The sequence below is a fragment of the Pseudophryne corroboree genome, chromosome 6 (assembly GCF_028390025.1).
Source record: "Pseudophryne corroboree isolate aPseCor3 chromosome 6, aPseCor3.hap2, whole genome shotgun sequence".
Lineage (NCBI taxonomy): Eukaryota > Metazoa > Chordata > Amphibia > Anura > Myobatrachidae > Pseudophryne > Pseudophryne corroboree.
In genome coordinates, this window is record NC_086449.1 from 135,825,248 (window position 1) to 135,847,522 (window position 22,275).

Below are 22,275 nucleotides of genomic sequence, written 5' to 3' on the forward strand. Positions count from 1 at the left end.
TTAATCCAGCAGGAGCTCTCTGAATGCACTACCTCTCAGTCAGGCCTCAAGCCACGCCCCCGGCTGCTTTATTTTTACACTGCAATTTGAATTTCAGTTTGAACACACCACACCCAAATCTAACTCTCTCTGCACATGTTATATCTGCCCCACCTGCAGTGCACATGGTTTTGCCCAACTGCTAACAAATTCGCTGCTGCGATCAGGTCTGAATTAGGCCCCATATGCTTAATTCATGCATCCCAACATTCACACACGCGGAATCTTAGTCGCCCAGAAACACACACTTTTGGATGAAGCTCCACCCCTTTTGTGACCCACGAATTTGGACTGCCCCATCTGACGGGAATATGTCAATTGCGTCTCTGTACCGGACTATGGTGGTCATTCCGAGTTGATCGCAGCCAGCAACTTTTAGCTGCTGCTGCGATCAACAGTCCACGCCTATGGTGGAGTGTATTTTAGCTTAGCAGGGCTGTGATCGCCTGTGCAGCCCTGCTAAGCTAAAAAAATTTCAAGCAGTTTCAGAGTAGCCCTGGACATACTTACCCTGTGCGATGATCCCTGCGATGCTGAAGCTGCTTCTGACGTCAGACATCCGCCCTCCGTTGGGCTGGACACGCCTGTGTTTTTCAATCCACTCCCTGAAAATGGGCGCCAACGCTGTGGAGACGCCCAGGACTGCCTTCTTCCTGTCAATCTTCTTAGCGGTCTGCTCTGTGACCGCTTTGTTCGCTGGACGCGTCATAACCCGGCGACCCCTGTCGCCGGGCAACGTCGCACGCGCGCAATGCGACCGCCGCGCATGCGCATTCTGCACCCATTCGCACCGCAGCGAGAAACCGCTGCGTGCGAACGGGTCGGAATGACCCCCAATGAGTGTACAGTGTACTGTAATTTAGCACTGTAGTTCAGGACAGCATAGATGCAGCTGCAACACAGCTCTACTACAGCAACTGGAATTCATACATTTTGAACTTGAGTTGGTATACCAGAGGAATTACTGTACTGGTTGTTCATTTTCCCACGGCAAATGGCTAACAGTGTTACTGTTACGTCCTAAAGGATGCTGGGGTCCATTTTAGTACCATGGGGTATAGCCGGTTCCGCAGGAGCCTTCGGCACTTTAAGACTTTTCAACAGTGTGAACTGGCTCCTCCCTCTATGCCCCTCCTCCAGACTTCAGTTTAGAAAATGTGCCCAGGAGACTGGATACACACTAGTGGAGCTCTACAGAGCTTTGTTGGAAAAAGACTTTTAAGTTTTTTATTTTACAGGGAAGCTGCTGGCAACAGCTTCCCTGCTTCGTGGGACTTAGGGGGGGAAGTAGGAACCAACTTCTCAATTAGTTAAGGGTTCTGCTTCCGCTGACAGGACACCATTAGCTCCTGAAGGGTACTGAACACAGCCCAAGCGTGGCCAGCGTTCACTCCCACAGCACTGCCGCCACCCCCTAACAGCCAGAATTGGGGAGGGTTCTTCCCAGGAAGAATCCATTTTAGATTCACAAGAGGGTAATGTGGTGGCCCTTCCCTCTCAGAAGGAGCCGGAGTGGGTGAGAATGTTGCAAAAGAATATGTCAATGCTTGCAAAGAAATTCTCTGAGTCTAAACAACAGACTAAATATTGGAGGCAGTCTGTGGAGGATGCACTGTTTACTGAGCCCTCCATATCATCCACTCAGGTCCCATCCAGTTCCCAAAAAAGGTCTCTGGCCCAGATAATGCAAGGGGACACAGACACAGATTCCGACTCGGACGTCGACACAGGATTTGAGAGGGGTAGACCCCAAATTAGCCAAAAGCATACAATGTATGATAGTTGCTATAAAGGAAGTGTTGGAGTTTCCTGAAACAACACTGGTCCCAGAGGAAAAGGATTATTTTAAATTAAATAAAAAACAGGTTGTGACTTTTCCTCCTTCAAAGGATTTGAATGCGTTCTTTGAAGAATCCTGGGCTAACCCTGAGAAGAAATTTACCCTTAAACGAAAAAAGGGATTGGTCCGTTTTTCATCATATTATGTCAGTATTTACCTATTATTGTTTTTCATGATTTCATATAGGGGACTCTTTTTTGGATACATCATTTATTCAAAATAAGCTGTATATCGCTTTTGTTACCATTGTTGTTTTTTTCAAACAGTGTTTACTACACATGACTCATCAGAGAGTATTATTTTAGTACAATATACAACACATGTGATTTATCATAGATTAATATCAACAGCCCCTCAAGCAATAATAATCAATACGAATTAAAAGAAATTTTCTAATCATAACAGATTTCTGGGACACCCTCTCATTCTGTTTAAACAACTGTGGGGGCTCTGCAATGCAATCTGACAACAGAGCACCGCATTGTTAAAAAACAGGACAGTAGAAGTGCCCCCCTTTGCTTTCTTCGGTTTCAGTTTCGTCTCACCCCACTCTCTCATTTTTTCATTCGATGCCCAGGCAGATGATCAAAAAGCAGAAGTGGTGTGTCACTCCAAACTGATCCCTCCTTTTTCCTTTTCCTTTTCCTTTTCTCTTCATTCTTTCATTCTCTCTCTATCACCTTACCCTTCCAATTCCCAGCAGGGCCACACCGTCATCAGGACTTCCACCAACCTGGGAAGCCCCACTTTACATTTTTTGACATCTTTTGATATCAGAACCTGTGACCGCTCTGGTTTCCATAGGACCAATAGCCATCATCTTATGGGATTCAAGACCTACCATGCGACAGAGGTGGCACCTCAACGGTTCATATCTTGAAGCCAAGACCCAGTAGACCCTATAATAATTTTCAAGTACAGGAGAATACCAGAGACAATCCTCTCAGGATATAGGATACAGAATTCCTTGTGTCATTCGGTGTGGGATATATCTACCTGCGGTCAAACCATACTGAGTATGCCCAACCTCGTCTGATCTTGGAAGCCAAGCACTGTGGGCCAGGTCAGTACCTGGTTGGGAGACCACCAGGGAATACCGGGTACTGCAGGTATTTTTATCCAAATCCAGGACACAGGATCTGGAAATACCATCCTCTACCTTTTTCCCTTCCTTTATAGATTCCTGATTTAATCAGGAATTCAAAATGAGCCTGGCACACATTACAGTAATTTGAGGTTTTTCCTTTTCCGATCATATCTTCACCAATATATATTGTTTTAATTTCAGAAAGAAAACCTCACACAAATACACATAATTTTTATTACTGGAGACACCCACATATTTTCGCTTATAGAGCTATTAAGTCCAATTATATCGTTATTACATCAAGTGAATTATTTTGGATAATATTATAACAATCAATAATAATTTTTGATTAATAGCAATTCCCCCTTTTCCCCTCCCTTTCCTTGCCTCTTTTTCAATATTTTAGGAAGGTTAATAATAAAAGTTATATTTTAATCAGAATTCATCATTCCATTTACAATAAAAGTGTGCCCCAGAAAAAGACATATAGTCTTTCTTTTTCTTCTTGGCTCCAGTACTATACAGGAACCATTCCCTTTTTCTGTTCAAGAAATTTACCCTTCCCAGAAGGATACGTGTAGCGTACCCTTTCCCTGAGGAAGACAGGCACAAATGGGAGACACCCTCAATGATAGACACCTCAGTTTCTCAGCTGTCTAAGAAAATAGTTTTGCCTGCCCCTGGTTCAGCCTCTTTAAAAGATCCAGCTGACCGTAAATTAGAACAACCCTAAAATCCATATATACGGCTAACGGAACGGTGCTCAGGACCACCATTGCTTGTGCGTGGGTAGGTAACGCTGTGGAAAAATGGTCTGACAACTTGCTTGTTAACATAGACACAGTTGACAGGGATGAAATAGTCCTAACTCTCGGCTATATCAAAGATGCTGCAGGTTACTTAGTTGAAGCTATGAAGGATATTGGGTTGCTGAGTTCAAGAACCTCCGCTATGGCGATTTCAGCACGCAGGGCACTGTGGATCCACCAATGGAATGCTGATGCGGAATCAAAAAAGAATATTGAGGCGCTTCCTTACAATGGAGAAGCCCTCTTTGGAGACAAGCTGGATGCCATGATTTCAACAACTACATGAGGCAAGTCAGCATTTCTGCCTTCCGCAGCTGCTCCACCTAGGAAAGGATTTCATTCTCATACGATGCAATCCTTTCGGCCCAACATGTCCAAAAAGGCAAAGGATACCCCTTTCTTCGCAGGAAGAGGGCAAGGAAGAGGTAAAAAATCTACAACACCATCAGGCTCGCAGGAGCAGAAGTCAACAGCTGCTTCTGCTAAAACCTCAGCATGACGCTGGGGCTCCCCTGCGGGAATACGATCGGGTGGGGGCACGTCTACTGTCTTTCCGCCAGATCTGGGTTCACTCAGATCTGGATCCTTGGGTATTGCAGATAGTATCCCAAGGGTACAAATTAGAATTTCAGGACCTTTCCCCATGCCGATTTTTCAAATCAGCCTTACCAGCTTCTGTTCAGGACAGAGCAAAAGTGCTGAACGTAATACAGAAATTATGTCAAGACCACGTAATTTCCTTAGTTCCTGTGTCACAATAGGAAAAAGGGTTTTATTCAAGCCTGTTTGTAGTGCCGAAACTGGATGGCTCGGTCAGACCGATTTTAAACCTAAAGACTCTGAACCTTTATTTAAAAAGGTTCAAATTCAAGATGGAATCCCTGAGAGCGGTGATCTCCAGCTTGGAGGAAAATTAATTTTCTGGTATGGATGGACATCAAAGATGCTTATTTACATGTTCCCATCTACCCGCCGCATCAGGCATACCTGAGGTTTGCGGTGCAGGACTGCCACTACCAGTTCCAAACATTGCCTTTCGGTCTCTCCACGGCTCCGAGAATATTCACCAAGGTGATGGCGGAGATAATGGTTCTTCTTCACAAGAAAGGAGTCAAAGTCATCCCATACTTGGACAATCTCCTCATAAAAGCGAGATCCAGGGAGAAACTAGTGCAGAACATTGCACGTTCCCTGACGGTGCTTCAACAGCATGGTTGGATCATAAACCTTCCAAAATCACAACTGGAACCCACAATGAGGTTATCATTTCTGGGAATGATATTGGACACAGAATCACAGAAAGTATTCCTACCGGTGGAAAAGGCTCTGGAGATCCAGAGGATGGTCAAACAAGTTTTAAAACCAGCACGCGTATCGATTCATCAGTGCATCCGCCTGCAGAGGAAGATGGTAGCGGCCTACGAGGCTCTACAATTTGGCCGATTCCACACCAGGGTGTTCCAATGGGACCTACTGGACAAGTGGTCCGGATCGCACCTACACATGCACTGGAGGATAATCCTGTCAACAAAAGCCAGTATTTCACTCTTGTGGTGGCTTCAAAGTTCTCACCTCCTGGAGGGATGCAGGTTCGGGATTCAGACTTGGATCCTGGTGACCACAGATGCAAGCCTCCGAGATTGGGGAGCAGTCACGCAAGGGGAAAGTTTCCAAGGACAATGGTCAAGTCAAGATGTACTCCTTCACATAAACATTCTGAAATTGAGAGCTGTGTACAACAGCCTTCATCAAGTGGAACACCTTTTTCAAGGTCGTCCCACACATATCCAGTCAGACAATGTAACGACAGTAGCTTACATAAACCGCATGGGCGGAACAAAAAAACAGAGCGGCAATGGCAGAGGTGACAAAGATACTCCTCTGGGCAGAAAGACATGCAAAAGTTCTGTCTGCAATTTTCATTCTGGGAGTGGACAACTGGGAAGCAGACTTCTTCAGCAGACACGATCTCCATCCAGGAGAATGGGGCCTCCACCCAGATGTCTTTGCAGAGGTAGCAGATCGTTGGGGCATTCCTCAAGTAGATATGATGGCATCACGTCTCAACAAGAAGCTTCAGAAATATTGTTCCAGGTCGAGAGACCCACAAGCAATAGCAATGGATGCACTGGTCACCCAGTGGGTGTTTCAGTCGGTGTATCTGTTCCCTCCACTACCACCAATACCAAACGTTCTCAAGATCATCAGAAGAACAAGGGTTTGAGCAATTCTCATTGCTCCAGACTGGCCAAGGAGGGCTTGGTATCCAGATCTTCAGGAGTTATTACTGGAAGATCCTCAGCCTCTGCTGGCCGTTTGTTTATCAAGACTTACCGCGGCTGCGTTTGACGGCATGGCTGTTGAGCGCCAGATCCTAGCCCGTAAGGGTATTCCCAATGAAGTAATTCCCACACTTATTGTCATGACTGTGGTTTTGTGAACCCGGTGTTAGTGAAGTCTGTGCGGGCGACTGGAGGATTATATGAATACTACCACTGACCTGGTTTGGGAGTGTTGTGAACTCGGGGTTTCTTCCGGTGACTGGGAAGAGGAACCGCAGCAGAGATGGCCGAATCTAGGTTCTCCTCATGCAGGATTAGGTCGGCAGACAGGAGGCACGTGTGGACGCTGAAGGTCTCCTGAAAGACAGAACTGGAAAGGTGCTGATGAATCAGTGAAGATACCAGGTACAACTGTGCTAAAGTGCACTGTTGCTTGGAGACACTGAGATGCTTGGAGAAACTAAGGTGCTAGGAGGCGCGGAGGCGCTTGGAGACACTGAGGTACTAGGAGGCACGGAAGTGCTTGGACGCACTGAGGTGCTTGGAGGTACTGGGGTGCGTAGAGACACTGGGGTGCGTAGAGAATGGGGTGCGTAGAGACAATGGGGTGCGTAGAGACACTGGGGTGCTGGAGGCACGAGGTGCTGAGGCACGGGATGCTGAAAGCACAGAGGCACTGGAGGCACGGAAGTGCTTGGACGCACTGAGGTGCTTGGAGGTACTGGGGTGCGTAGAGACACTGGGGTGCGTAGAGACACTGGGATGCGTAGAGACACGGAGGTGCTGGAGGCACGAGGTGCTGGAGGCACGGGATGCTGAAAGCACAGAGGTACTGGAGGCACGGAAGTGCTTGGACGCACTGAGGTGCTTGGAGGTACTGGGGTGCGTAGAGACACTGGGGTGCGTAGAGACACTGGGGTGCGTAGAGACACTGGGGTGCGTAGAGACACGGGTGCTGGAGGCACGAAGATGCTGGGGGGAACGGAGGTGCTGAGGCACGGGGTGCTGAAAGCACGGAGGTACTGAGTCACGGAGATGCTGGAAGCACGGAGGTGCTGAGGCACGGGATGCCGAAAGCACAGAGGTACTGGAAGCACGAGGTGCTGAGTCACGGAGATGCTGGAAGCACGGAGATACTGAGGTACTGAGGCACGGAGGTACTGAGTCACGGAGATGCTGGAAGCACGGAGGTACTGAGGCACGGAGGTAGTGAGTCACGGAGATGCTGGAAGCACGGAGGTACTGAGTCACGGAGATGCTGGAAGCACGGAGGTACTGAGGCACGGAGGTACTGAGGCACGGAGATGCTGGAAGCATGGAGGTACTGAGTCACGGAGATGCTGGAAGCACGGAGGTACTGAGGTACTGAGGCACGGAGGTGCAGAGACACAGAAGCCACAGGGATACGGGAGCTCTGGAGATCACAACTACAACAGCAGTAAAACTGAAACACGACAGCTGTGGTTTTCAGTGGAGAATACGGAATTCAGTACTGTGCCTTTAAATTGAGACTCATGGAAATGGTGAAATCAATGGCAACACAAAAGTAAACCAAACGGTAACAAGGGAACAGAGTTTCCACAGGAACTTAGGTACAAAGATTACCTTTAGAGAGCTCAGCTTGAAGACTCACACAAAGCTGTGTGTGACACGAGGAACTGGCCCAGTTTCTAACTCAGCCTCCTGATTTATACTTCCTGGTCCTTGGTGATTGGTGAGCAGGATTAGGTGATGCAGAGAGTCTCAGGCTGGCAGAGGATTGAACAACTCTGGGTCAGGTGAACAGTCACTGTCATGTGACTACTCTAGCCAAGGCTGTGATGTAGAATGAGGCCTAGCAGGCCGAGAGAACACTGAAGCCTGAACTTCTGCAAAACACAGGATGCTTGCTTTTAAACCTAAAGTTCAGATTACTGAATTCAGCCTCACACAGGAGATCACCACAGGTGGAGCTAATTAACTATTACCTCTCAGGCAGAGAACTCAGGAAAACTCATAGTGCTGACAAGCTGTTTAACTCCGTGAGTGAAAAGACACAGGATCCAGGACAGATGGCAGGGGTAAGTCACCAAATATAAAACCTACAGTCAGGATTGTGACACTTATTCTGGCCAGGAAAGGGGTAACGTCCAAATATTACCATCGTATTTGGAGAAAATATGTATCTTGGTGTGAATCCAAGAAGTCTCCTGCGGTGAAGTTTAAATTAGGACGTCTTCTCCTATTTCTACAGGTGGGGGTGGATGCTGGCTTGAGATTAGGGTCTATCAAGGTCCAAATTTCGGCCTTGTCCATTTTCTTTCAGATACAGTTGGCTTCCCTTCCTGAGGTCCAGACATTCGTGAAAGGGGTTCTGCGCATCCAACCTCCCTTTGTGCCTCCTGCGGCGCCATGGGATCTTAATGTGGTGTTGAAGTTCCTTAAATTGGACTGGTTTGAGCCTCTACAAGAGGTAGAGTTGAAGTTTCTCATTTGGAAAGTGGTCATGCTGTTGGCCTTGGCATCAGGCAGACGAGTGTCTGAATTAGGGGCTCTGTCACACAAGAGTCCATATTTGATTTTTCATGAAGATAGAGCTGAACTGCGGACGCGTCAGCATTTTCTTCCAAAGGTTGTGTTTTATTTCCATATCATTAAAAATGGAACCGTTTGCTGCGCTTGTAAATATAATTTAAGCAGCTCTGTATATATTGTTTATGATAAAAGGTAGAAAAAACAAAGCGCTAGATGAACAATGCTAGAGGGGGAAGATGCAGAGGGGAAAGGTACAGCTAGAAATAGGAGATAAAGATATAAATGAAAATAAAAATAGAAAAAAATACAAAAATAATAAAAATAAAAATAGAAAAAAATAATAATAAAATGTTTAAGCTCTTTTATGATAAAATGCTGTTTGGTGAGGGCAAAAAAGAAGGAGTCCTTTAATAAAGATCTTGCACCGCCTTAATTGAAAGCTAAACTGTCCCTGGTTCTAAACTTTGTGCTCCGTCGTTCTCTAACCGGAGCTTGTTAGCCGGGCGCTCCTTTCAGCGGCTTAGTGCAGTGGCTCAGTGTAGCAGGTCTTCTTACGGCTTTGCGTGCTGGAGCCGGGCGCTTCTGTTAGCGGCTCTCTTGTTCGGCTCAGTGCGGCGGGTCTCCTTATGGCTTAGCGTGCCAGTGTCTCTTTCCTCCTGAAGACAGCTGTATAACGTTCCAATGCGTTTCGTGCATGCGCACTTAGTCATGGGTATAGATATGCGTCGTCTATTTTTTAATCGCTTTTGTTCCGGTTGGCGTTCTCAATGGCTTACCACGGAGCCTTTCAGGTTTCGGAGCTGGTAGCACCATCTAAGCGGGCGGACTCGCGCATGCTTCTGGATGACGTGGTGGTGGGTGAGAGGTCCTTGCTATGCAGATTGCGTCGCTCTAAGACGGACCAAGTAGGTAGAGGGCGATGGGTCACCTTGGTTTCGTCGCTGGAGGAGAGCATTTGCCCGGTGAGGTTGGCATCGAAATATGCGGCGGTTCGGCCCGGTGGGCGGGGGTCGTGGTTGCTGCATTATGACGGTTTACCCTTGACGAAATATCAGTTTCGTTGGATGCTGGGTCGCTGTCTGGCGAGCTTGGGCCTTTCACCCGCTGCTTTCGGTACGCATTCCTTCCGAATCGGGGCAGCGACGTCGGCTGCGTCGGCAGGGCTTTCCGTGGCGGAAATCCAGGCAGTGGGGCGATGGAAGTCGTCGAGTTACAGACGATATATTCGCCCAGTGCCATGAGTTGTTTGGTTGATTAACGGTTCTGTTTATTAGTAGTTGTATAAGTTCATATTGTAAAGTTCAGTACGTCCTTGTGTAGTGTGTCTATTTGTCTCCCCTGTTTATCCTACTCAGGGATTAGCTACTCGCTGCTGCTAGCAGCGGGGGTCTGGAGTTCTTTTGCGATTTTTTTGCCTGACTTGACGGACTGAATTCTAATCTACAATTCGGCTGATCAGTTCAAATCAAAGTCCCTCAGCAGGTTTTTACGCTTTCACCTCCAGCTGAGTTCTTACATGTTTTTCCCATATTATACCCCCTTCTCCCCCCCCCCCCCCCCCCATTTATTTTCCTTATATTATTTTGATTTTTCCTATTGTGTGTTTATGTTCTGCTTCGATTGGCTGGAAGCTTGTTCAGATCGGCTAGGCCGTGACTTCTGCAAGGCACGAAAACCCCCTTTTTTTTTTGGCAGATCCTTCAGGTTAATGCGTTTAATAAACTCCTGTTCGGATACTTATTAACCGATTTTTACTCCTTACCTTCTCTTCAGGTTGGGTAGAAGATGACTTGGCAATCTGGGTGGTTGGCCACTCTTATGTGTACTGGGCAGCCAGGTTTTTGGCCTCGGAGGGGGCACAGATATTTCCTAGGGCTCATGGCGTTCGTTGGCTTGGTTGGCGGGGGATGATGTGGAAAGATCTGAAGAGTAGACTGGTCAGTCAGGTCAGCGAGCATGGAGTCCCTAGGGTACTGGTTGTCCATTTAGGTGGCAACGATCTGGGGAAGAGGACATCTTTGGAGCTGCGGTGGGCCATGATGAAGGATCTGGCCAGTGTGGCCGAGGCGTGGCCCAAGTGTGTCTTGGTGTTCTCTATGATGGTGCCAAGGTTGAGTTGGCGAGGAGTGGCGGACGGTCGCCCGATTGATGAGGCCAGGCAAAAGGTGAATGGGGCGGTGGCGAAGTGGGTGTGGGCCCACGGAGGCAAAGTGGTTCGCCACCCTAGGATTCGGTTTCGTGACAGTCACCTTTTCCGGCCTGATGGTGTGCATCTGTCCAAGGAGGGGATGATGCTTTTCCTGGAGGATCTTTTTCTGGTGTTGCAGGAGTTAGGTTGAGGGTATGGTGGCGGTGCGAAGACTCTGGGGAGGAGTCTTTCGCTGTTGGCGGAAAAGAACGTCAGGTTGTAGTTTGTCTTGTTAGTTGCAGTGATTTACAGTTTGGTGTGGTTTAGGTGCACTCACCTCCATTGACTTTTAAGGCCGCTAGACCACCCATCAGGGGGCAGCGTCATCACCCATCAGGGTGGGTAGTCAGCGTGGAGGTCTGAGTCGGGCACCTATTACCTATTTTATGGTTTGTGTTAAATTAGGATCGTTTGGAATTTTAAGGTTTTGAGGTTATCGTCAGTTTGAATATAGCCGTTAACTAAAATTTTCACTTTACAGGTTTTTCTAATGGTTAGGGTACAATAAATAGCTAACAATTTTCTGCCAAATTCAAGTCTCCGTGTCATTATTTCTTGGTATTAAAGGTACTAAATGCTTTACTTTTTGAATAAGGGGTCCACATATTATCATTAGGAGGTTTATCAATAGGCAATTCATTATAAGATAACAGTCCACCATGTGTTAATCATTTATTAACATCAACCCTTAAATGAAAATGTTTCTCAAACTTAATGAATCATAGGTCATGTGAGAGGTGTGATAGAATATGAAAACCCTAGAGTGATACATCACCTGTTACTGAATGGCGATCGCAAGCCTTGCGCTACTGGCAGCGATGCATATCCCTTCAGTTGGGTGTAGAAAAGAGGTAGCGACAGCTGAGAGGGTCTTTAGTTCCCTAAGAACCTAAGATTCAGGTTATATGATCAGTGAGGGATTGAAGCAAAAAGAGATATTTCTGTATAGACTTTCATGCAGGTAACACAGGTGCATAGGTGACAAGGGTTAGCAGCATTACATTCGTTTTAGGTTTTCTCCTTGGGGCAATTACTTTCTTCATTTGTCTGCCAAGAGTGGGTATGCATTTCAAAGTTTTATAGATCATAAAAATTATAAACAGTACAATCATTAGGTAGTATAGAATTTATGTGAACCATCTGGTGAACCCTTGTCCGAACCATCTACAAAGATCCTGCTCCTTAGCTTGATTCATGTGTTCTTGAATTTCTTGCCACTCTATTTTGGAGCATACTTTACCTTCCCTAATAACTAAAAGGTATGCTGCACTGGGATGTAGTTGCTATCCCGGCGGTCAGAATACTGACGCAGAGAATGCCAACAGCTGCGCCAGGGCTATTTCCACTCATGTGTGTTCACGACACCTATAGAGTGGGAAAAGAACCTGTGGTGAGCCACCTAGCCCGCAGCGTGGTGAGCATAGTGTAGTGTGGTGAGCGTGGCGAGCCCGCAAGTGGCTTTCTAACTCTCGCCCCGCTGCCGGCATTCTGGCGGCCAGGATCCCAACGTCGGTATTCTGACCACTGGGATCCCGGACACTGGGATTCCATACCCAACCGGTTTCATGAAACAAGCTGATTTCTGCATCAATGGTGTTAAAATATTTTAGGGAACCTCCCCTCATCCCTATCATGTGAACAGTGTCGGACTGGGGCATGAAGGGCCCACCGGGGTAATGCTGCTATAGGGGCCCATGCTTAAAGGTGTAGCCAGGTTCCAGTGGGGGCCACCACAGAGGTTTAGCTAACCATTACATGTTCTGTGCCCCTTGGTAAATATATAATAAACCAAATTATTGTGAAGCATAATGTAACATATGTATAATGCATAAATCCAGTGCACTAGGTAGAGTCTGGAACTTGATCCCTAGAGTAGGAGGAGGGCCCCCAGGCAGTAGGGCCCACCGGTGGTTTCCCCTGTTCCCCTGTGGGTCAGTCCGAGCCTGCATGTGAACATAGTGACCCTGTTGATGTTGACGAAAACTGTGAGGCACCAAAAACAGCAGCATTTGGTCAAAAGAAAGATGTATTTACTGGAGTCACTAGTGTAGACAAACTGAAGATCATCAAATACTGTATATACAAACAAGGTCATTGCATTTTCAGTCTTATGGGTACAATGACCCTGATGCAAGGTTCTGATTGTGAAGATAATTATATTGATGCTGTGAGGGAAGTAGAGACAGAATAAAACTTATTTACATATAGAATAAGACAGAAAACAAATCTTTCTCCAGATGTTATCCCTAAGGCTCACATCCTCCCCCATTTCCAAGCATGTAGTGCTCCTGCATCCCCCCCAACACATTTCTGTATAATAATATAATGCATTGCTGCCAGTGCTCCCAGTGATGATGACATTGACAGTGACAATGATGGATCAGTTAGCCTTATAATTGCTCATTGTATCCTTGGTGGTCAGGATAAATCAGACTCAGTGTAATAGTGATGATGCAGTGTTGTTCGTGACATCTTGATTGATAGGTATAAGGAGCATGGGATCAGATCAGCAGATAAATGTTATGTTGTAGCTGCAAGGTATCTTTGTGAAACAACCCGTGTCTATGTCTATGTTTTGAAATAAGGAAACTCAAGAATGTTTTTAATAAAACTGAGGCAAGTATTTCCAAATACCAATAACTGCCATTGTTGTCTGTTTAACGGCAAATATTAAGAGAAGACCCCTCTCATGGGGTCACTTGGATTTATAAGTATCGGTGGTTGTCCCCCTGCAAAGGCTGCCGCAGTAAACAGTTAAAATGTGAAGCTGCTTTCAGTGCACTCACTGGAGTTGGCGGGTACTGGGGGATGCTGCAGCCTTGAATCGTTAAAGTCCAGCATTGGTGGTATTGTAGCAGTAGGGACATGCAGCGTGGTGTCCCCCCACCAGAGTGCTAACCGCTCCAGGCTTTTTAACACAGAGCTTGTATTCCTATGAACTGGAGCTCACAAACAAATGTGGGCTCCCCTATGGACAACCAGCCCTGTGCTGTTAGCATTAGGTCTCCGCCACACACCTTTGGATGGTGGGTCTTGGTTTAATAATTTGTTTGTTTACTAGTGCACTAGAGGTCCCAGCTAGCACTATCATGGAGAATTTTAAGGGCTGTCAGTACATGCTGGATTTTGGAGAACCATAAGTGCCAGCATGCCTTGACATGCATTCTGGAAATTGTCAAATCTAGCAGCATCTCATGGCCCCATTTTTTGGGGACTGTCCCGCTGTCCCACCAGCGGGCTGCAGTGTCACAGAGCGCTGGCTATGTCCCCATAGTGACAGAAAATGGGGGCCTGGCTCGCGATCGCAGCATTTCCACAAAGCCATACCCCCTTTATCTGGGCGGGTGGGTGCGCTACGCTGCGCCAGACTCACGGTTCCTACCTCCTGAAAGTTGAGAGTTATGCCTGTGGGGATGCTGCTGCTGCTGCGGTCCCTACTACATAATAGATTTAGTTGATACTAAATATTTGCAACTATACCCCAAATGGGAATTTTCGGGGAACAAGATGCAAGTATTTTTTGATAAATGGGCCCCAATGTCATGCTACATTTTTCATGTTATCATACCTGTGTCCACTAGATGGCAACAGTGGCTTCCGAATGTAGGCAAAGACGTGCCGTCTGCATGTTAGGAAGTTTCTTATTTTGTGTTCTCTGAAATGTTTCCAGATGTTAGTCACTGTTTGTATATAAAGGACATGAGCATTTTCCATGTAGTTATGGGATTCCTTTATGGTTATGTACTGCTATGAAGGGACATCTGCATCAGCCACTGCAGGTTTTAGTTCAGCTGCATGTCAGTGGTGGCTTTTGTGATCACCAAAATGAGAGGCAACATCTGTGCCAGATCCTGTGTGACTATGGGCCTAATTCAGACCTGATCGCTCGCTAGGGGTTATTTGCACTGCTGCGATCAGATAGTCGCCGCCCACCGGGGAGTGTATTTTTGCTTTGCAAGTGTGCGATCGCATGTGCAGCCGAGCGGTACAAAAACGTTTTGTGCAATTTCTGAGTAGCCCAGGACTTACTCAGTCGTTGTGATCACTTCAGCCTGTCCAGTCCCGGAATTGATGTCAGACACCCGCCCTGCAAATGCTTTGACACGCCTGCGTTTTCCCAAACACTCCCAGAAAAGTCAGTTGACACCCACAAATGCCTTCTTCCTGTCAATCTCCTTGCGATCGGCTGTGCGAATGGATTCTTCGTAAAACCCATCACACAGCAACGATCCGCTTTGCACCCGTGCGTCGCGCGTGCGCATAGCAGTGCATACGCAAGCGCAGTTCTGACCTGATCGCAGCACAGCGAAAAAAAGCTAGTGTGCAATCAGGTCTGAATGAACCCCTATAGCCACACACATGGGCCCTCATTCCGAGTTGATCGGTCGCAAGGCGAATTTAGCAGAGTTACACACGCTAAGCCGCCGCCTACTGGGAGTGAATCTTAGCTTCTTAAAATTGCGACCGATGTATTCGCAATATTGCGATTACTAACTACTTAGCAGTTTCAGAGTAGCTTCAGACTTACTCTGCCTGTGCGATCAGTTCAGTGCTTGTCGTTCCTGGTTGACGTCACAAACACACCCAGCGTTCGCCCAGGCACTCCCACCGTTTCTCCGGCCACTCCTGCGTTTTTTCCGGAAACGGTAGCGTTTTCAGCCACACGCCCCTGAAACGCCGTGTTTCCGCCCAGTAACACCCATTTCCTGTCAATCACATTACGTTCGCCGGAGCGATGAAAAAGCCGTGAGTAAAATTACTTTCAACATAGCAAAGTTACTTGGCGCAGTCGCAGTGCGAACATTGCGCATGCGTACTAAGCGGATTTTCATTGCGATGCGATGAAAAATACCGAGCGAACAACTCGGAATGAGGGCCATGGTTCTTTTCTGTATCTCAGCTGGAGACTAAGGTGAGGGGTTATACTGGTATTAGCACTCTGCAGTCACATGCACTGGCACTGGCAGGGTAACATTGCATGTTGTGTGTTAATCCCTCTGTAACCACCTGACCTATACCCTATGTATGGGCATAGCTATAGTGTTATTGCTGTGGGGCCCAGAGGCTTAGGGGGCCTGGGGCCCAACTCATATACTTGTCTACAAAGTCCCCAAAATTGCTGTCTAGGAAATTGGGTCCGGACCATTTTCCAGCCCAGAAAAGGGGGACTGGTCAGTGACGATCTGTCAGGGCCGGCTCCAGGCCTACTAGCACCCTGAGCGAGAAAATGTGAAAGCGCCCCCCCCCCCCCCCCCATGCGCGCGCCTTCCCCGGAAAAGTGGGCGTGTCCTCGGGGAAAGTGGGCGTGGCCTCGTAACTTCATATCATCAAACTATAAATATATTTTCACACAATTAGCAGCCTTACACATAGCCACAGTAGTGTTCCTTACACACAATGTCTCCAGTATAGTGCCAGATACACATAATGTGCAGTGCCAGCTACACATGACATGCCCCGCAGCAGTGCCAGCTAGACATGACATGCCCCGCATCAGTGCCAGCTACACATGACATGCCCCGCAGCAGTGCCAGCTACACATGACATGCCCCGCATCAGTGCCAGCTAGACATGACATGCCCCGCAGCAGTGCCAGCTACACATGACATGCCCCCCAGCAGTGCCAGCTACACATGATAGTGTTCACTTTTTAGGGCATGGTGCTGATCACAGGGAGGGCACATTTTTAAGTTAGGAGGGCAAAATGATGTACATACTGCTTGTTGTTCCCATACCTATATGCCAAAGCATGGACAGTGCGCGCCGAAGGCGCGCATCAAAAATTAAGGGGAGTTACTTTGTGGGGAAGGTACGTGGCCACATAATAGTGGCAATTTGCATTTCACCACACAGTAGTGCAGCTAATACACACTGCACCAGGTAGAACCTCCTATACACTTTGCGCCAGGCACAGCACTGAGACACATTGCACCAGGGAGAGCACTGAGACACATTGCCTAGCCACAGACGCCTAGCGGGAACACTACATGACATGCCCCCCAGCAGTGCCAGCTACACGTGACATGCCCCCCAGCAGTGCCAGCTACACGTGACATGCCCCCCAGCAGTGCCAGCTACACGTGACATACCCCCCCAGCAGTGCCAGCTACACGTGACATGCCCCCCCAGCAGTGCCAGCTACACGTGACATGCCCCCCCAGCAGTGCCAGCTACATAAATGGCCACACAGTGCCAGATATGCACCCACAGTTCAGATACATAAATGCCCCCAAAGTGCCAGATACATAAATGCCCCCACAGTGCAGATATGCCCCCACAGTGCCAGATACATAAATGCTTCCACAGTGCCAGATACATAAGTGCCCACACAGTGCCAGATACATAAGTGCCCACAGTGCCAGATATGTCCCCACAGTGCCAGATATAAAAATGCCCACACAGTGACAGATATGTCCCCACAGTGCCAGATATAAAAATGCCCCCACAGTGCCAGATATGCCCCCATAGGGCCAGATACATAAATGCCCCCAGTGCCAGATGCATAAGTGCCCACACAGTGCCAGATACATTATTGCCCCCCACAGTGCCAGATATGCCCCCACAGTGCCAGATACATTAATGCCCCCACAGTGCCAGATACATTAATGCCCCCCACAGTGCTAGATACATTAATGCCCCACAGTGCCAGATACATAAGTGCCCACACAGTGCCAGATACATAAGTGCCCACACAGTGCCAGATACATAAGTGCCCCCACAGTGCCAGATATGTCCCCACAGTGCCAGATATAAAAATGCCCATACAGTGCCAGATATGTCCCCACAGTGCCAGATATAAAAATGCCCCCACAGTGCCAGATATGCCCCCACAGGGCCAGATACAGAAATGCCCCCAGTGCCAGATACATAAATGCCCCCAGTGCCAGATGCATAAATGCCCCCCAGTGCCAGATGCATAAGTGCCCCCAGTGCCAGATGCATAAGTGCCCACACAGTGCCAGATACATTATTGCCCCCCACAGTGTCAGATACATTAATGCCCCCCACAGTGCCAGATATGCCCCTGCAGTGCCAGATACATTAATGCCCCCCACAGTGCCTGATACATTAATGCCCCCACAGTGCCAGATACATTAATGCCCCCCACAGTGCCAGATACATTAATGCCCCCGTGCCAGATATGCCCCCAGTGCCAGATACATTAATGCCCCCAGTGCCAGATATGCCCCCACAGTGCCAGATACATTAATGCCCCCAGTGCCAGATATGCCCCCACAGTGATAGATACATTAATGCCCCCAGTGCCAGATATGCCCCCACAGTGCCAGATACATTAATGCCCCCAGTGCCAGATATTCCCCCACAGTGCCAGATACATTAATGCCCCCACAGTGCAGATATGCCCCCACAGTGCCAGATACATAAATGCCCCCACAGTGCAAGATACATAAACGCCCCCAGTGCCAGATAAATAAATGCCCCCAGTGCCAGATATGCTCCTACAGTGCCAGATAAATAAATGCCCCCACAGCGCCTGATAAATAAATGCCCCCACAGTGCCTGATAAATAAATGCCCGCACAGTGCTAGATAAATGAATGCCCCCACAGTGCAGATATGACCCCACAGTGCAGCCTCCACATAATGCCATCCATAAATGCCCCCAATACCTGCTGCGCTGGGAGGGGGAGGAGTGCAGCTGTCTGAGGGAGCAGGGCGCAGGGCCGCGGGCGGTGTGGCGGCGGTGCGGGTGGTGTGCGCTATGTGCGCTGCGCTGGCGTCTAACATTAGATGCCAGCGCCGCACAGCGCGTAAGCACACAATAGTTTAAGGCCGGGCAGCGCAGCACAGGGCCGGCTCCAGGAACGAAAATTAAGGGTGGTGCCCCGCGCGACCGCTCAATTCGAACGTGCCTGGAGCCGGCCCTGCGATCTGTCTCAGGCTTTCCCTCTCCGTGAAGCTCCACAGTTATATGAACCATCTCCCACAATCCTGTTTCTCTATCGTCCTAGTGGATGCTGGGGTTCCTGAAAGGACCAAGGGGGGGGAATAGCGGCTCCGCAGGAGACAGGGCACAAAAAGTAAAGCTTTAGGATCAGGTGGTGTGCACTGGCTCCTCCCCCTATGACCCTCCTCCAAGCCTCAGTTAGATTTTTGTGCCCGGCCGAGAAGGGTGCAATCTAGGTGGCTCTCCTAAAGAGCTGCTTAGAAAAGTTTAGCTTAGGTTTTTTATTTTACAGTGAGTCCTGCTGGCAACAGGATCACTGCAACGAGGGACTTAGGGGAGAAGAAGTGAACTCACCTGCGTGCAGGATGGATTGGCTTCTTTGGCTACTGGACATTAGCTCCAGAGGGACGATCACAGGTACAGCCTGGATGGTCACCGGAGCCTCGCCGCCGGCCCCCTTGCAGATGCTGAAACAAGAAGAAGGTCCAGAATCGGCGGCATGAAGACTCCTCAGTCTTCTTAAGGTAGCGCACAGCACTGCAGCTGTGCGCCATTTCCTCTCAGCACACTTCACACGGCAGTCACTGAGGGTGCAGGGCGCTGGGAGGGGGGCGCCCTGGGAGGCAATGAAAACCTATTTTTGGCTAAAAATACCTCACATATAGCCTCCGGGGGCTATATGGAGATATTTAACCCCTGCCAGAATCCGTTAAGAGCGGGAGACGAGGCCGCCGAAAAAGGGGCGGGGCCTATCTCCTCAGCACACAGCGCCATTTTCCCTCACAGAAAGGCTGGAGGGAAGGCTCCCAGGCTCTCCCCTGCACTGCACTACAGAAACAGGGTTAAAACAGAGAGGGGGGGCACTAATTTGGCGTTAAAAATATATAAAAAAGATGCTATAAGGGAAAACACTTATATAAGGTTGTCCCTATATAATTATAGCGTTTTTGGTGTGTGCTGGCAAACTCTCCCTCTGTCTCTCCAAAGGGCTAGTAGGTCCTGTCCTCTATCAGAGCATTCCCTGTGTGTGTGCTGTGTGTCGGTACGTGTGTGTCGACATGTATGAGGACGATGTTGGTGAGGAGGCGGAGCAATTGCCTGTAATGGTGATGTCACTCTCTAGGGAGTCGACACCGGAATGGATGGCTTATTTAGGGAATTACGTGATAATGTCAACACGCGGCAAGGTCGGTTGATGACATGAGACGGCCGACAAACAATTAGTACCGGTCCAGACGTCTCAAAAACACCGTCAGGGGTTTTAAAACGCCCGTTTACTTTAGTCGGTCGACACAGACACAGACAGGGACACTGAATCCAGTGTCGACGGTGAATAAACAAACGTATTCCTTATTAGGGCCACACGTTAAGGGCAATGAAGGAGGTGTTACATATTTCTGATACTACAAGTACCACAAAAGAGGGTATTATGTGGGATGTGAAAAAACTACCGTAGTTTTTCCTGAATCAGATAAATTAAATGAAGTGTGTGATGATGCGTGGGTTCCCCCCGATAGAAAATATGGGCGGTATACCCTTTCCCGCCAGAAGTTAGGGCGCGTTGGGAAACACCCCTTAGGGTGGATAAGGCGCTCACACGCTTATCAGAACAAGTGGCGGTACCGTCTATAGATAGGGCCGTCCTCAAGGAGCCAGCTGACAGGAGGCTGGAAAAATATCATAAAAAGTATATACACACATACTGGTGTTATACTGCGACCAGCGATCGCCTCAGCCTGGATGTGCAGAGCTGGGGTGGCTTGGTCGGATTCCCTGACTAAAAATATTGATACCCTTGACAGGGACAGTATTTTATTGACTATAGAGCATTTAAAGGATGCATTTCTATATATGCGAGATGCACAGAGGGATATTTGCACTCTGGCATCAAGAGTAAGTGCGATGTCCATATCTGCCAGAAGATGTTTATGGACACGACAGTGGTCAGGTGATGCAGATTCCAAACGGCACAAAGGTGTATTGCCGTATAAAGGAAGAGGAGTTATTTGGGGTCGGTCCATCGGACCTGGTGGCCACGGCAACTGCTGGAAAATCCACCGTTTTTACCCTAAGTCACATCTCTGCAGAAAAAGACACCGTCTTTTCAGCTTCAGTCCTTTCGTCCCTATAAGAGTCATATCTGCCCAGGGATAGAGGAAAGGGAAGAAGACTGCAGCAGGCAGCCCATTCCCAGGAACAGAAGCGTTCCACCGCTTCTGACAAGCTCTCAGCATGACGCTGAGACCGTACAGGACCCCTGGATCCTACAAGTAGTATCCCAGGGGTACAGATTGGAATGTCGAGACGTTTCCCCTGCGCAGGCTCCTGAAGTCTGCTTTACCAAGGTCTCCCTCCGACAAGGAGGCAGTATGGGAAACAATTCACGAGCTGTATTCCCAGCAGGTGATAATTAAATTACCCCTCCTACAACAAGAAAAGGGGTATTATTCCACACTATATTGTGGTACTGAAGCCAGAAGGCTAGGTGAGACCTATTCTAAATCTAAAAAAATTTGAACACTTACAAAGGTTCAAATCAAGATGGAGTCACTCAGAGCAGTGATAACGAACCGGGAAGAAGGGGACTATATGGTGTCCCGAGACATCAGGGATGCTTACCTCCATGTCCCAAATTTGCCCTTATCACTAAGGGTACCTCAGGTTCGTGGTACAGAACTGTCACTATCAGTTTCAGACGCTGCCGTTTGGATTGTCCACGGCACCCCGGGTCTTTACCAAGGTAATGGCCGAAATGATGGTTCTTCTTCGAAGAAAAGGCGTCTTAATTATCCCTTACTTGGACGATCTCCTGATAAGGGCAAAGTCCAGGGAACAGTTGGAGGTCGGAGTAGCACTATCTCGGATACTGTTACAACAGCAGGGGTGGATTCTAAATATTCCAAAATCGCAGCTGATCCCGACAACAAGTCTCCTGTGCTTAGGGATGATTCTGGACACAGTCCAGAAAAAGGTGTTTCTCCCGGAAGAGAAAGCCAGGGAGTTATCCGAGCTAGTCAGGAACCTCCTAAAATCAGTGCATCATTGCACAAGGGCCATGGTAAAAAAAATGGTGACTTCCTTCGAAGCAATTCCAGTCGGCAGATTTCATGCAAGAACTTTTCAGTGGGATCTGCTGGACAAATGGTCCGGATCGCATCTTCAGATGCATCAGCGGATAACCCTATATCCAAGGCCAAGGGTGTCTCTCCTGTGGTGGTTACAGAGTGCTCATCTTCTAGAGGGCCGCAGATTCGGCATTCAGTTTTGGATGTTGGTGACCACGGAGGCCAGCCCGAGAGGCTGGGGAGCAGTCACACAAGGAAAAAATTTCCAGGGAGTGTGATCAAGTCTGGAGACTTTTCTCCACATAAATATAGCTAAGGGTAAATTTATAATGCTCTAAGCTTAGCAAGACCTCTGCTTCAAGGTCAGCCGGTATTGATCCAGTGGGATAAAACATCACGGCAGTCGCCCACGTAAATAGACAGGGCGGCACAAGAAGCAGGAGGGCAGTGGCAAAAACTGCAAGGACTTTTCGCTGGGCGGAAAATCATGTGATAGCACTGTCAGCAGTGTTTCATTCCGGGAATGGAAACTGGGAAGCAGAC

General features: G+C 48.3%; 1 protein-coding gene and 1 pseudogene across 2 annotated transcripts in view; both read left to right on the forward strand.

Annotated features, from left to right (window-relative positions):
* Nucleotides 1-22,275, forward strand: part of LOXL2 (lysyl oxidase like 2) — a 234,189-nt gene that overhangs the window by 48,306 nt on the left and 163,608 nt on the right. The gene's annotated exons all lie outside the window — the stretch shown is intronic.
* LOC134937188 (5S ribosomal RNA) lies at nt 2,874-2,991 on the forward strand (annotated as a pseudogene).